This window comes from Aquila chrysaetos, chromosome 2 (genome assembly GCF_900496995.4).
Source record: "Aquila chrysaetos chrysaetos chromosome 2, bAquChr1.4, whole genome shotgun sequence".
Taxonomy (NCBI): domain Eukaryota; kingdom Metazoa; phylum Chordata; class Aves; order Accipitriformes; family Accipitridae; genus Aquila; species Aquila chrysaetos.
This window is the reverse complement of record NC_044005.1, coordinates 380,400-396,370: the sequence shown is the minus strand read 5'-3', so window position 1 is coordinate 396,370 and position 15,971 is coordinate 380,400. Positions and strand designations below refer to the sequence as shown.

The 15,971-nt window shown below is 57.5% G+C and overlaps 1 protein-coding gene across 4 annotated transcripts in view; it reads right to left on the bottom strand.

Annotated features, from left to right (window-relative positions):
• LRFN5 (leucine rich repeat and fibronectin type III domain containing 5) overlaps nt 1–4,825 on the bottom strand; it is a 64,084-nt gene extending 59,259 nt beyond the window's left edge. For 2 of the 4 annotated variants that reach the window (XM_029999265.1, XM_029999242.2), the window contains exon 1: nt 2,900–3,012. The gene's annotated coding sequence lies outside the window, so the exon portion shown is untranslated. Of the gene's footprint in view, nt 1–2,899; nt 3,013–3,319; nt 3,422–4,293 lie in introns of those variants that run through there. The other 2 variants (XM_029999250.2, XM_029999258.2) reach the window with 2 other exon arrangements.
• Between the last annotated feature and the right edge of the window lie 11,146 nt (nt 4,826–15,971).

Below are 15,971 nucleotides of genomic sequence, written 5' to 3'. Positions count from 1 at the left end.
GGGAAGATCTGGTTCCTTCTTGCCATCCTGCTCTGCCACGTTCCTTCTTGGCTTCTCCCTGTTTTGTCCCACACTCCCAGCCAGCCCGGTTCCTGGGTTGGGCAGCCACCCCTTACCCTTCCTCTCCTGCCTCACGATCGCAGCCTGTCAGCGTCCATACCTTTGGTGGCAAACGGGAGCCTCTCCAGACAGCGAGAGCTGTATGAAAAATTCAAACCAAGCCCCTAGGAAACCATCCTGCAGACTGCTGCATCAGAGAGTCCAGCCCTTCTCCTGGTCACAAACGAGACAGGAGCACTCAGCCCGCCAGCCCTCGCTCAACAGGACAATGTGGTGGAGTCCACTCCTGCAGCTGCACGTGCTTTGGTAAACAGGTGAACCAGCTCAGCTCTGAACTTGTACTAGGCACCTAAATATCCAGGGTTTACTTCCACTGACTGCACTGCCATGATAAAACCAGTAATTGCTCTCTCTGAAAGCAGAAAGGCGAGCCAATATGCCAGAAGAAGCTTCTCAGTGAGGCTTGTGACTCGAGGCCTCACTGGCAAGCTCTGGTATGTATTTTGATACAGTTTTACGCATTTAAATGCATTTATTATGCATTTAAACAAATGCATAATCCCTTGAGTACAATATATATTTAGAAACGTAGATCGGGAAGGTGTTTGGGCACCGAGAACACTCGGGCTCTGGTATGGCTCGCTGTGCAGAATCAAATCCGACTCCCAGATCAGCAGCGAAATTGCTGGGCCTTGCTCTGGAGCCCACCAGCACACCTCCACCTGCCAGGACAGACCGCAGCAGCACCACGGAGCCCAGGGGCTGACACTGAGGCGAAGCCCATACACAGCCCACAGCGTTTGGGGAATGTCTCTAAGCTAGCGGGGAGCCCACTGAGGCAGCCCAAGGCGCACACAGCCCCGAGAGCCCAGGTCCAGGGCAGCCCGAGCATGCCGGGATGCAGCCCCGCCATACCGCGGCAGAACCAATCCCAGGACGTGCAGTCTGTTTGGGCACCTCCGCACCGCGCTCTGGGACACAGCCTCGGCCAGGAGTGGTGCTGCCAGAGCCAGCCAGGGCCCCTCCACGCAGGCAGCCACCCGCAGACACACAGCGGTAACCAAAAAGGCTCTAAAGACCTGGGATGGATCCATCTCATCTCAGTGGTTTGTCGTCTGGCTGTGCTGACTTGAACAGGCCTGGACACGCCAGCACTCACCCGAGGATGCTCAGAAGGAATGAAATGACACCACGTTGCTTTGGGAACATGTGAAATGTAAGCATGGGTGGGAAAGATCCCTACCAAGACAGCAGGATGACCAAGGCGCTGTGCCTCCTGGCCTGTCCAGCTCCCTGACAGTCAGCTGGAGGCTGTAAAGGGCTGGGCTTAGCTGGAAGCACCAGCTTTCCCAACCCCAGCCTGGGGGATTGGTGGGGTCATGTTCATAACCACAGCCGAGACTAACACATCCTTCTGCTCTAGATGCTCAACGCAATGAAAAAACACTCCCTGCCCCCGAGAAGCAACGGACCAGGCGAGAGGGAGAAGGCAAAGGTGCGGGAGAGGAAACGCTGCTGTCCAGTGCTGGAGATGGAAATGAGAGAGGGCAGCGCTCACGGTAACTCTCACGGCAGACCTCAGCGGGCTGCAGACCCTGTGCCTCCCAGCCCATGCTGGCAAACAGCAGCCCTGGAAGGGGCTTTCCTAAGTGCTCCTAGCCCAACCGTGCCCGTGCCACCCTAGGCGTGACGGCCCCCTGGGCCTGTGCATGCTCCCCCCCCACGGGCCACTCCTCGGCTCGGCTGCTCCCAGGAACCAGGACGTTTGTGTGCTCCTGACATCAACATGGCTGCGAGGTTTCCGCTGGCTCCTCTACAACCGCTCTGCCATCTCCCCTAACGGGAACCTTCCAGCAGGAAAAAAAAAAAAGGTTTATCTTGTCCTACATTTGCTTTCCTGCCGACGAGAGGTGTTCGCTACAGGGAGGACGGAGGGGAGGGGAGGGGAGAGCGGCGCACACGTATCCCGGGATGCTGGGGCAAGCGGCAGCCCTCCAGGACGGAGGAGCAAGGAGAGAGGCGTGTGCCTGGGCGAGGGCTGCAGGACGGGGCGGCCCTCGGGAGGGCAGGGGCTGGCGAGGGGGGGAAAGGCGGGGAGCCCCGGGGAGCCCCGGCTTTCCCGCTCCCTCCGGCCGAGCCCCGCACCCCCACGCCCGGAGGCGCCGAGCCGGCCGCGGCCCCGGCCCTGCCGGCAGCGCCCCGGGCTGAGCTCCGCGCACGGCGGCGGCCCCGCGGCGCCTCCGCCCGGGCCCGGGCAGCGCCCGCCCCGCCTCGCCTCGCCCCGCCGCAGCCGCAGGGCCGCGGCCGCGCTCCCGCGGCACCTGCGCCGGCGGACTCTGCGCCCCGCGCTTCGGACGACCCCCCCGAGGGCCCGGCCCGGCCCGGCCCGCGGTGCCGGCGCTCCCCCGGCTCAGCAGCGCGCCGCGAAGCGGCGTGGGCGGGGGCGGCGCCGCCTCGGCACACGCGGCCCTGCACCCCCAGCCGCGGGCGGGCGGGCGGCCGCCGGCGCCGTCCCGCGGCAGCCGGGCGCGGCGCCCTCCCGCCCCTCCCGTCCGCGGGGCATGCTCAGCCCCCCGCGCAGCCTCCGCGCCCCGCGCGGCCGCCTCCTCCCGTAGGGGCGTCCGCGCCCTCCCGCCACCACCCCCCCGGTCCCTTTCCCCCCGCCGGCCCTCTCCGGCCCCGTCCCGGCGCCGCCCGCCCGCGCGCTTCTCTCGCCCTGCCCGGGCCGGCTCGGGACGCCGCCGCCGCCGCCGCCGCCCCCCCGCGCCCCGTCCCCCGTGAATAAGTACCGCGGGCTGCAATGCAGATGGAGCCGGGCACGGCAGCCCTCCGCGATTACCTGGCGCCTCCCGGGGAAGGACGGCGTCCGGAGCGCTTCCCCTGCAGGTGCGGCCGCGGCCGGGCTCCGGCGGGCTCCGGGGTCTGGCGGCAGGCAGGCTGGCCGCCTCTCCGCCCTGTGCCGGCGCTCACCAGCCGCATCCTAGAGCGGCTTCGCGGCGGCGGCGGCGGCTGCCCGCGGCCGGGGCGGGCAGGGCAGCCCGCGCGGACGGCCCCATGCGGCGCGGCGGCGCGGCTCCGGCGGCGGGCAGCGGCAGGCAGCGCACATGCACACACGCACGGGCGGCGGCGGCGGCGGCGGCGGGCGGGAGGCGGGGGGAGAGCGCGGGGCACGCAGCGGCGCAGCCCGCCGAGCCCGCTCGCATCGCCCCGCCGCGGGCAGCCCGCTCCGCGCCCGCCGGCCGGTGACCTTGCCGTGTACCTGCGCCAGGTTAATCCTCGCAACGCGCTCCCGCTCCGCGCCCCGCTGCGTAAATCCTGCGCGCCGGGGCGCTGCCGCTGGACGGACGGAGGGACGGGCGGGCGGGCGGACAGACGGACGGGGACGGGGCGAGGAGCGCGGGCCGCGGTCAGCCCCGCCGCCGGGCCGGCGCCTCCCGCGGGGCGGGGGGGCGGATTTGGGGGGGGGGGGGGGCGCGCAGCTACAGCGGAGCGGCCGCGCAGCGCGCAGGGGCGGCCGGCGGCAGGGCCATGCGGCTCCGCTCCGGTGCGCGCTCAGGCGGAGCAGCCGCGGCGCCGGGCGCTGCGGCGGGGCAGGGCGGGGTGCTCGGCGCCCGCGGCTCGCCCCTCCGCGGCGGCTGCTGCTGCGCCCATCCTCCGCGCCGCCGGCTGCCGCCCGGCCCCGGCCCCGGGCAGCCGCGCCGCTCGCTGCAGCATGGAGGCAGCAGCCGCCGCCTCCCCCGCGCCGCGCCGTGCCGTGCCGCGCCGGGGCGGGCTGGAGGAGCCGGGCGCCTCCCCGCCCCGCCGCACGCACGGCTGAGCCGCAGCCGCCCGGCCGCCGCGCAGACGTGCCGCCGGGCCGCCCCCCGCCGCGCCGGGCTGCGCTCCGCTCCACTCCGCCGGGCGGGCACCGGCAGGGAGGCGGAGGCGCCTCCGCCTGCCCCGCCGCGCCGGGGCCGCGCTGCGGTGGCGGGGACCGAGCGCGGCCGCGGACCCCCGGGCGCCCCCGCCCAGGCCGGCCCCTCCGCCGGGAGCCCCGCGGGGCAGGGGCACCGGGGCAAGCGGCGTGTGGCGGTCCCGGGCGGGGGGGGGGGGCCGCCTCCGCTGCCGCCCTGCGTGGCGCGCCCGGGTTTTGACCTGGGTATTTATCCGGGAAGGGCGCCGGCGGAGCGAGCCCGGGAGCGGACCCGCGAGGGGACGGGAGAACGGCGGCGGCAGCGACGGCTGGGCTCTGACCTGCATGGTGGATCGGCTTCTGCGCACCCTCCGGGAGGCAGGCAGCTTGCCCGCGCCCTGCCCGCGCCCTGCCCGGCGGAGCCGGCCTCGAAGCGCCTGGGCTGAGGACGCGCGGGCTGTAACACCTGACTTGTAGGAGGGGATGATCCCGGCAGGAAAAGGAAAGGCAGGGTTATCTTCGGGGTCAGTAACTTCGGGAGTCTTTGGGGGTTTAGTGATCGTTGTCTGTCTCCGGGGACCTCTGACGGGGAGGAGGGTGCGTTTCACGCTATGAAATACTGACACCTTTCTCTAACGCTCTTTCGTGAGAAAATGTCGGTGGTGGTGCAGGACCCGAAGCGGAGCAGCAAGAGGAGTGCTGCCTGTGGCGCCGTGAAGAGGAGCTAGTGACCCTCGTCAGCTGCCAGCCGCCCTGCAGCTGGAGGGAGGCGCAGGCACTTGCCCTATGCCCGCTGGGCAGCGGGCCCCGTCTCCTCGGACACCCTCCTGTTGGGACGGCAGGCAGCTGCCTGCTCTTCTGGGGCTGTCCGGCTCTGCTTGACTTCTCCAGCCCAAGCGCTCAGGATGCTGTCTGCGGCCGGACCAGCACGGGCACGCAGGGCGGTCACTGCTGCACAGCGCAGAGGAGAACTCATCAACTGCTCTGCGTGCTCAGAGGCGACGGAAGCAATGCTGCTGGGATACACTGGCATTTTGCGAGGGATGCACGTCCCAGAAACGGAAAGAAGATGCAGTGACAGTCCTCACGCCTCTCTGCTGACGCTGTGCAAAAGATGCTTGTGCCTTGGGATGATGCAATGTCTGGCGTCGGTACGGGTGAGGAAAGGGAACGCAGCAGTGTCTGTCCACACGACCTGAGAAAATTGCTCTCCTTGCAAACTCTGAAGTGGAAAGGGAGTTTGTTTTTGTGGTCTCCACAGCAGCGTGTGACCCTGGTCTAGGGAGAAACGCACCTCCCAGAGCAGCAGCCATCCTCTGCCCTTCCAACAGGTTCTGAAGCTGCCCAGGGCCTGGCAGCCGGGCTGGGTCTCGTAAGTTAGTGTTTATCGCCAAGCCCCAGCTGCTGTTTCATGGAGCTGGTTCGAGTTGTTACAGAGGCAGAGAGGCTAAAGTGCTGGCGGGAGGGAATGAGTCTAAATCTTCTACTCCCTTGAGGGAAAACTCCTGTCAGTAAGCTCGTTTTGCTAGGGTTGGCTCTGCGGTGGCTCTCCGTAACACTCAGTTCTAGCACGGTTGTCCTCTGGAGCTGGAGACAGTCTTGTCCTCGGCCCTGATTCAGCTTTCACACTGTGCTGTCCTCTGGAGAGAGCAGAGAGACAAGAAGATGCTCCGTGGTAAAACGTCTGTTATCTTGGCTGATGTCTACCAGATTAGACAGTCTTCTTGGGCTTCGTGTTCAAGCATTTCCTGCTGTGTCAGTTCTCTGCTGCCCCAGGAGCTGGATAGCTGGCGAGACGGTGATACCAGCTGTGCGGCTGGCATCGGGAAAGGAAGCGAGTGTCTGGGTACGGCTTCCCTGGCGAAAGGGAGATGAAAAAGCCTGGTGGGAACTCGGTGGAAGCTTGCACTCAGAGCCTTGTGTATACTGGAGGGTACGTTGGTTCACTAACGTCCAGCACAGACACACCATGAGGACTGATTCAGGACCACTCTGAACTGGTACTGTTACAGCACAGTCCAGAATCTTGGCATCCTTGCAGACAGGTACAATAACATTGTGCACTCTCTGGCCCCAGCGGTCTGAGCAAGGGCTGCTGCAGCTTCTTTGCCAGCCTGAAATCTGTGTTGGACCTGGGATTGGAATGGCACCACTGCCTTGTTAACATACCCAGTGGAAGAACTTGCTCCTCCCTGGAGTGTCTGGGAGCATGGGGAGCTGCGGAGGTGCTGGGGAGATTCGCTCCCTGATGGGCGAGGTGGACAGCCGGTCTGTCAGGTTACTGGATGTGTCTCCAGCGATGGTTCTGGCTTCATGTACTCGCAACATGTCTCTTCCAGCCACCTCCCACTCCCTCGGCCTTGTCAGGCTGCCTTGTGGGTGCTGTCCCATGGCAGCAACAGTGCAGATGCTGGGCTCTTTGTTTGAAAGCAGGGCCGCCCCGAAGGCGTTGGGATGCTCTTGGCTGTGGTCTGCTTGTGGAAAGCAAGCCGCTGCAGCCACAGGAGATCATATGTGTCCCTTCCTGGGAGCACAGCGTCAGTGACGAGCAGGGACTCTGGGTCTGGAGGACCAGTGGTTATATGGTGACTTGCCTTCCGCTCGGCTGCTCAGTGGGTGATGCTGCCCCGCAGTCCGGCTCTGCCCGGCTGCCCCTGTCCTGGAGGCTCTTTGTGCTGGGGTAACTGGGCACTTAACCCACTGCCAAGTATAGCTCCACGGCTAGTTAGAGTGAAACCCCAGAAGCTTTCACACGGGAGCAGTCAACATCGCGTTCGATTCCATGTCTGAGCATGGAAATCAAAGCAAATCCTGGACCCAGACCTAAGTGACAATGTGTGACACTTGTGCTGTTGCACATCTTAACCCTGACACCATTCCCTTCCCTCTGGTTCGCCCCTCCACTGGGGTCTCTCCCTGGGGTGCTTCTGGCTGCCCCGGGTGACACCGTGGGGGATGTCCGTGCCTGAACACTCCCTTCAGTGCCCAGGGGTGGGCCGTTCTGGGAAAGACCTCAATGCCCTAGGAAGGGGCAGGTCTGTGTCCTGGGGGAGCCACTGCATGCCTGGCAGCATACCCCTGAGTGCCTGGCAGCATACCCCCACAGATGGTGTTGGCCTGCATGGCCCCCAGGGCTGGGGATGCTCGGGATTACTCAGCTGAGCTCCTGCGTAGCGCTGGTCAGAGCTCACCCGGCCTTGGGGACCCCTTACTCCCACTGGGGCGCAGCCACCTCACCCATTAACCCTTCCTAACAAGCGATTACTGTGACTTTTGCCTTACTCTAGCCTCCAAGGATAGCGTTGATGCCTTTTTCCTGGTAGAGCCAGTAACTCCTTAACCTAAAATCTTTTCCCCCTCATAGGTACCATTTTAAAATGATTTCATCATTTGTTTGGCTGAAATAAGGAGAACTTCTTGAGGAAAGTGCTTTGTACAAATAATACATCGAGCTGCTTTTATGCACTCTTTCTAACCCTTAATCACCTCACGAAGGAGGGATGTCAGGCCTGGGCATAGTGCCATCTCACTGCAGCTGGCTGGTTATGGGGTGCTGTGCTCACCAAGCTGGCTCCCCACACCTTCCAAAGCCACGCATCTGCCCTCCGTGGTGGTCACAGGGGGCTGCTTGTCCCTCATCACTTCAGACCTTCTCCCCGGCCCCACCTCATAAACCGGAGCCGTCCTTCGAGCTGCGGCTGAGGCAGGTAGCGTCCTCGGGAGTCGCTGCCAAACTGCTGGGCAAGCAAAACCGAACACTGCTGTTTCGGCAGGAACAGAGAAGCCTCCTTTCTGAGGTGGCGATGGCTGTGCCGAGGTCTGAAGGAGTGACTATTTAGCCATACATCACTCCGCACTAAGCAAAGTGCTTTACATTGGCACAAGCGGTCTTTTCTTGTTAGGCACCTCGGAATGTTAATACAGCGTGCTGCGTGTACACCCTAAAGGAGATGGGCAGCAGTGCAGCGTAGCAGTGAGAGCAGTAGGCAGGCAGCTGCAAGTTGTAGCGTCCATGCTAAAACTCTTAAGGCAAGAGGCAGTAAATGTTACTCTTCAAGATAGACTGTTGTACCTCATCAAAAAGTATTTGGGAACTGCAGTGTTTACTCACTCATCCTTACAAGAAGAAAATTCAAAGCCTTAATCACTGAAATGTCAAGTGCCGTGCTGCGTGGAGTGGATCCCCCTCCTGCAGAGCACCTGGGACATGGGAAGCGCTGCAGGCAGGAGCGCAGTGCCAGCCTCTCCCTCCAGAAGCAGTGAAGCGTGTTGAGTTACCCGGGTACTCGTTTCCCGGGGATTTTTTTCCATTTTAAGTTCTTTAGTCTGTAAGATGGGGGAGCTGTTGCATTGTACAAAAAATGGCAGAGACCGATCCTACTAGTTCATAGGAATTACGTCTCCTTGTAACCAGGCTGCAGGAGGCAGGAGGTGAGAAGCCTCCCGGCTGCCAGGCGAGGCTGCGGCAAGTGCCGGCACTTTCCAGAGCCATGGAGCACCCAGTTACTGCCCTCACCAGCCGGCCAGGCATGGGGTGAGCGGTGCATAAACCTGGCCCAGGCACACAGGTTTTGGAGAGGCCCCTTCCTCATCGTTACTTCTAATTTTATTTAAGGTGAACTGGCATTGTGTTTCTGTCCAGGGTATGTTGGCGAGTGGTAAAGCACCAGCACAGGTTGATTCACTGCTCTTCGGGTGCCTCCCGGCAGGGCCGCTCTGCTCATCCCTGCCAGCTGGCGCTGCCGGACCTCGCACCATAAACCACCACGGGGAGGACAGGGGAGCTGGCACCGGGTTTGTCCTCAGACGGACTCGGTTCATCCATTGAAACCAAACCAAGTAAAGAGATACTTAATTCTTTTTACATTTTTTAATCTGTGAAAAACAAACAGTTCATCTTAGATTTTAATCCGTGATTACAGTAATTGCACTGTCTGTTTGCTTGATCTTTTAACAGATTTGCTTTCTGAGGAATAAAATAAAGCGATATCCTTTGGATTTTTTTGAAACCTCCTGCATGATTATATGAAGATTTCTACAAATTGGTACCTGGCTTCTAAAAAAGTGGTTTATATCTTTCATACTTTTTAACCAGTAGATATAAGCTGGAGGACTAACACAAATTAATGCTGGGTGTCCAGTAGAGATCTGGCACGTGCAACGACTTTGCATTGCACGAGGACGTTTTTGTCTGGAAAAGACCTTGAGGCACAACTGAGAAAAGTTTGCCGTGTCTCCTAGGAGCCTTCCCCCCTCAGTCCCAACCTCGCAGGCAGGGCTCTGCCCACCCTCTGAGCCAGCGCACGAGCTCTGGGCCTGGGGCAGCGTCCAGCCAAAGCGCTGCGTCTGTCTCTGGAGGGCTTCGTGCTCCACGCGATTGCTTTGCTCACCCCCACGGCTGTCTGGCCAATGTCCAGCCCCACGGCCAAGAGGCTGCTTCGTGGCTGGGACCCGAATTTGTCTGAAGCACAGCTTGTTTAGTTCGGTGCACGCAGATATAGGAGTGGAAGGAATACGGCAGATGGAGACCCTGCACAAGAAATGGGAAGAAAGAAGTTTATTGCAGGGTTGTAAATCAAAAATAGAGAATAATCCCAGTCATAATTTAAAAGAACAGCCTACCCCCAAAATACCTGTTACCTGCAAAAGGCTGTTTCCTTCTGCCAGGTTTCATTGTCACCTCCAGGCCATGGGACAAGTGTTCCCAGGGCAGGCAGGGACCGAAGCGGTAGGGAACTGCCAGGGGGCTGCTGTGGCTGGAAAGCAGTGCTGATGTGCACGGTGGAGCTGGGGCAGAGGTTAGATGAAAAGGAGCGGGCTGCCGACACCACGGGCAGCCCCATTTTTCCAGCTGCAAACAGACATACAGGTACCTGTGTTTTTGAGGGGACCGACCCTGCCTTCAGTCCTCGAAGCCCTTTTCTTGACGTAGGAGTGCTTTTTACTTTTCCTATCTCCGCTAACCGTGGGAGGCGGGAGCCAAAGCGGACCACTGGCCCCAGGAAAGGACTCAGCGCTGCAGTGCAATGCTGCTGTCTGATGAGCTGGTTTGGGGGAAAAGCGGCTCTAAATTTCTTCCTCAGAGGGAGATTAACCCCACTGGGTCCAAAGGCAGCGATCGCCCATTGCTGAATGAGGACTTGCATAGCTGAAGGGGGGCTTCCGATCAGCGTGCGGCAAGGTGCTTGCCGGGCCCCCTCTCGATGTTAGACCTCACACTGCTGTCTGCCAGCAGCAGGATAGCCTCGCCTGGCATAAGGGAGCCTGCCAATTCTCTCAAGCCAAGACAGGCACAGAAGGATAGGGAGGACGATGGAGAAATGGCAGAATACTGCTTGAGATGCCTTTGATCCACGCTGGCAATCGTTCAAGCCCACATACCGTCGGTTGAGCAGGGCTTCTGCTGCATTCAGGGACATGGTTGAGTGGCGGACTTGGCATTGTTAGGTTTACGGCTGGACTCAATGATCTCAAAGGTATTTTCCAACCTAAAAGATTCTATGTTTCTATAATTTAAGCAGACAGAAGCGTTGGGTGCTGTGCGGATGGGATGGGCTTCACCTGGCAGATAGCACAGGCACCTTGTCCTGCTTCACCAGGGCTCAGCATCCCCCACCTTGCCTATTTAATGGAACGGAGCAGCCAAGCTAAAGATGCACTCCATTGCCTGTCCCCTCGTCCCATCTTCTGGTAGTATTTAGGTATGCCCTTGATATTTTAATAACGTGCTCCCTTAACACTTGCACTCTCTTTGTATTGGGCTTTTGGGTTTTGGTCTTTTAAAATTCTTTCTTGTTCACCTTTCTTTCATATGCAATTTATTCCTTCTTTGTTGAGGTGACTTCTCAGCAGAAAATAGCAAAATCGGCATCACCAGCCTGCTCGAATTCCCTTAGCATGCTTGCTGCTCTGTAAGAGCCACGTGGAGAGCTCCTTTCCATAATAGACTGGAAAATTGTCTGCTCTTCTACCAGTTGCTGATTTAAGTGCTTTCTTGAGCCAAATCTTGCATGGAAAAGAGTATCAAATCATTCAAGCCATTTGCACTGTCTTCCTTCTTCTGCATGTCCCATCTCCTCTCTTACATCCAAGCAACAAGCTGAGGGCTCATGTCCAACTGACTGGGATGGGAGAATGAAGAACTACCAGAGACCTCATTTATACACACAAAGAAAAAAAAAATCTTTTGTTTACAGTCCTTAATTTACAGTCTTTACAGTCACAGTTTAAAGCCTACAGAAGCTCACAACTGCCATAACCACATTGAAGCAAAAAAACTACACCAAAAACGAGTCAATTGTCACTGCAAAATTTTACTCCTGAATGCAAGCTGATGTTTTGCTCCCCAGACAAGGAACGCAATATTCCATTGGAACAGGAAGAGAAAGCAGATGTAATGATTATTTGGCATAAGCATCCCAAACAAGCCAAACTGGAAAAATAGTAAGGTCACTAATATTTTTAGGAAGTTGCTAATTGGAAAAAAATTACAGAGACACACAGGCAAAAGAAGTCTAGTAATAACTCTTCAAAAGAGAGTGAGCCGGAGTCTGGCATGAATCCCCACAGCTTCTGAGCTTGTTCAATTAAAATCAACACTGAATGGGTTTTCTTTCACTTCCATTACTCAAGCTGCATTCTTCAAAGGGATAGCAAATGAGTGATATGCATATGAAAGAACCATGGAGTATGAAATTACAAAATGATACAGGGTTTGGATATTTGCACTTTGAGATATTAAATCTTCTGAAGGAAAATATTTGAGCAAATTCTGAATAAAGAACCCTACAGAGGAGGAAGGAAGAGCTGTGAGATAAATCTAATAACAAAGAGACTAAGCAATTTCCAAGCGCTATTGAATTACTCGGTTTAACCATGACACAGTATTTCCAGTCTAGGATTTACTCCTCTGCCCGGTCAGGGCAGCGAGCACATCGTAACGGCCCTTCAGACCCATCTTTCTATAGATGGCTACCGTGGGGCAGTCTGTGGGGAGCACTTGTGTCCTTCCCGCGCAGTTTCTCCTGCCACCGCAGTGCCACCGAGGCAGGGGAGTCCCCAGCTGGCATGTTGGTGCTCTGAGACATGGTTTGGGGATGGCAGGGTCTCGGGCTCTGCGCACTGGGGCTGCACTGAGCGTTTGGGATCGTTCACTGCCCCCCACATCCCCCTCCCTGCCACCTCCTTCCCTGCTCCCTGCCTTCGGGCGGCGAGAGTGCGGCTCGGTCGGGCAGCGTGCGGCCGTGTCGCTCCTGCCCACGCGGGCAGCGATGCCGAGGGGCCGTGCACGGAGCGGGACATGCTGCTCTCCACGTGGGTCTCCCTGCGGCTGCCTGGGGGCACTGGTTTGGTAGGGGCTTGTCCGCAGGTGGGTTGCGATAGCTGATAACTGATGCTCACCAGCTGGGTCTCATCTATGTTTGTAACATAAACTGGGTTCAGGGTCCTGAGTCAGACTCGGATTTAACCCTTTCCAGTGGTTTAGAGGTGCTGAAAAATCACTTCCTTGCTGCCTGGTGCCCACCCTTCTTTCCTTTTTGCAGACACCGCACTGCTGCAGCACCTCTCCGGGCAGATGAGGTCCATACCTCCTCGCTGTCCTGCACGTCTCCGCAGCGTGAGACAGACGGCAGCCAGCAGCAGTCCTTACCCTGCTGCAGCCGCTGCTGCCCTATGGAGTACATCTCTGCTTTGGCCTTCCCAGCTTTTGCCCTGCAGGGCCAAAGACATGCTTTATTACAGCTGGCAGCTGGTAAGGAGAACTAACAGAGGTGTGTCACGGTTCATTGGGATCTCTCAAATTTACAGGACAAAGTACTCTGTAAATTAAGCTTTATTTTATGAGCTCATTAAGAAATACGACAAACAAACGCAACAAACAAGGGTTCAACCCCCTTTGCCCAGAGTAGTCTTTCATGTGAATTCAGTTATTCACCACTCAAGTCATGAGGTTTCATAACTTATAACCCATAACTCTTAACTCATGCACCTATGAGCAAAATAGTTCTCTAGGCGAGCGTGAGAGTGCTCAGCCTTCCTCCTCCGTCACCATGCAGGCGTCCCCTGTGTCACACCGGGAAGCACGAAAGCCTCGGCAGTCCAGCTGCTGTTGGGTCTGCTTCAAAAGTTTTTTGGGTAAGCTGATGTTTTATACCTTCCAGCTTGGAGGTTTGGTATATACTATTTCCAAGAGTTAGCAGATTCTGACTGAACTGCCCAACACTCAATATGCAAAGATGCTGGCTGCTGGGGACAGCCAGCTGCAGGCGACAGTGGCTGCATTGTGGCCACCTCTCCTGCCTACCTGGTGCCCTTGCTTTGACCCAGTGGTGCTGCTCCCAGCTCACATCAGGCCTTGGCATGAGCTGCGTTAGCCAAAATCTGAGCAAGAGTCACGTGAACAGTCACAAGGTGCCAGGTATTCCCATCGTTTCTTTTTTTTGAGGGGGTGCGAGGGAAGGGCTAGGGCTACCTGCTGCGTAGCTGTGCCTGTTCTTGGTCTCAGTCTGCCAACCTGCTTTATTTTTAATATTATGTACAGATTAAAAGGCATTAAAAGTCGCCTGATTGGCACTGAATCATGTATTTTCAGGAATATGCTGCATGGAAAACACTTAGTTGCCTTAGAAAACTAGCTCTGAGGGTCTCTCTCTAATCACACAAGACTTCCATGCTGTGTTTAAAAATCTCAGAATGCCATGACTTGATGGTAATTAGTGATAATTGTTTCACACACAGGCACTGTATTTGACTAATAACTCCCTTTACAAGAGTGAGGGAGATCTGGGACGTCCAGGTCAAGAACCATCACTGTTAATTACCCTTTTACTCCTCCTGTTGCTAACACAAGCTTCTCCCCAGCTTCTGCTGGTGTTGACCTTTCGAAGACAGGATACTCAGTCCTGTGAGGTCTCGAGCACCACAGCACCACGCTCAGACAGCAGAAGCCAGTTCAAGTGCTGCATCCCAGGTCCCCGTCAAAGGCGGCAAACACGGATTTTCATTTCTTAAGGAAAAGAGGCAGGCATATCATCCCCGGTCTGACCTGCCGCAGGGCGCAGGCAAAGAGCCACACGCTTGTGCTTTTTGCTGCTGTTTGAGGTTCTTCTGGAGACCAATCCAGGCTGGGTTAAAGAAAAACAACTTCAATAGGCAAAACTTGAACGGCCCCTTGGGTAAGTTGCTCCAATGACTTACTATCCTTATTGTTAAAAATGTGCATCTTCCTTCTACTTTTAAGTTTCCTACTGTAGCTTCCAGACATGGATATTTTTTTTCTTTTTTTATTGTCTAGCCCCTAAAGAGAAATGTTTCTCAGGCACCGGGTAATGTTTGCTAGTGTGCTCTGAATGGCCATGGGATAACAGGAAGGGGTGAGGAGGTTCTAAGAGCTGTACTGCCATCTCCAGCCAAAAACCCCTCTCTTCCCACTCACGAGCCATCCTGCCCTGCAAGGTCACACATCTGCCGGCTCTTGAAATTCACATGAGGAAAGCTGGAGAATGAAGGCGGTGCTGATGCTGCCACACAGGCTTGAGCAACTGTGGCTGCAAAAAAGGGGTTTATCATCTGAAAAGGCAGAGAAACTCTGCAAATCAGAGGACATAAGTCATCGGATGGTTCTCCCCTTGTGTCCGTACTGCCAGACTGTGCTGGGGTCACACCATCATCCCCTCTGGGAAATGGGTTTCCTTTGTATGGCAAGACCCCACTCTGGGGCACTTCAGCCGCTCCCGAAGGCACAGTGTCCGATGCTCGAGGGTCACCCCAGCCCTCCCAAGGGGTGACAAGGGCTCGGTCACTGTGGCCTCTTGGAAGAGGCTTCTTGGGAACCACTGCCCGAGCACATGGAGAAGCCAAGGGTTTCCAGGCTTTGCCTCGCTGCGACGAACGGACCCCGCAGGGCACAGCGAGCGCCCAGCCCCGTAGCCAGCTGCCTCCCCACGGCCGCCTGGCCCATGGCCCCCCCGCCCTGGCTGCTGCCCAGGATGACTGGGGGCTCCTGGGGTGCCTGATGGTGCTGGCACAGAGCCCAGAAGCCAGGCACCCCATGGGCACCCCCGCCCGCCGGCACACGGTGAGGTCTGGAGCTGCCACCGCGCTCCCCACTCCTGAGCATCACCCTCCTCCGCTCACACGCCTGTCTTCCTGCCTGCCCAGCAAAGCACCCGTTTCACCCAGCTCTGCTCTCCGGTGGAAGGTGTGTGAATATCAAACAGTTAATTAGATGCTCTGACTTCTAAAAAAAAAAAAAACCTCCACCACTGTTATTTTACAGACTCAGAAGGCAAGACTGCAAAGATGCAGTGCCCTTAGGAAGTCAGTGAGCAATATGAATATGCAACGTGAATATGCATTTAGTGTGTATAGGAACATGAAATTATACAGGAAATGGGAACTGTATCTCAAAAAATGTCCTTTACGTGGCAATGACCAAGCCCTTCAGATAGCTGTGTGGAACAGCAGTTGTCTCTACACACCGAGTAAAAGGCAGCTCTGGAAACACTCCCCTCTGCCTTAGAGATAATACCCTTCAGAAATGCCTTTCTCATTACTGAGCGACTACCCTGCCGAAGCAGAGTGTCCCTGCCTCAGCCTCTCCACTCGCAGAGATCTGTATGTGTTTCTGCAACTCGGTGTGAATTCTGCATTGCCAGTGGCAGACATCTTAATGAAGAGCATCTTCCCATCAGCAGTGGCTCCAGCCTGCTCTCAGCAGTCCTCCTGATTAGCTCGCACAGGAGCTGTCACTTGGCGCTGACCTGAAAATCTGCTTACCTGATTTCTGGGTAGGAGGGAGCTCAGGGTTGCTGACGGCTGAATCGGGAACACTCAGCACAAAAACCTCTGCTCAGCTTAACGCTTTGCTAGCCTTACGCAGCCCTGGGAGGATTGGCCATCAAGGTGCTGGGAGCAGGCGGAGATTTGCCCACATTTCAGACAGCTACGAGGGGTAGCAGTGGAGCGGTGGGCGCATTCTGGGGGGCATTCTGGTTTCTTCTGCTTTGAGAAGATGCAT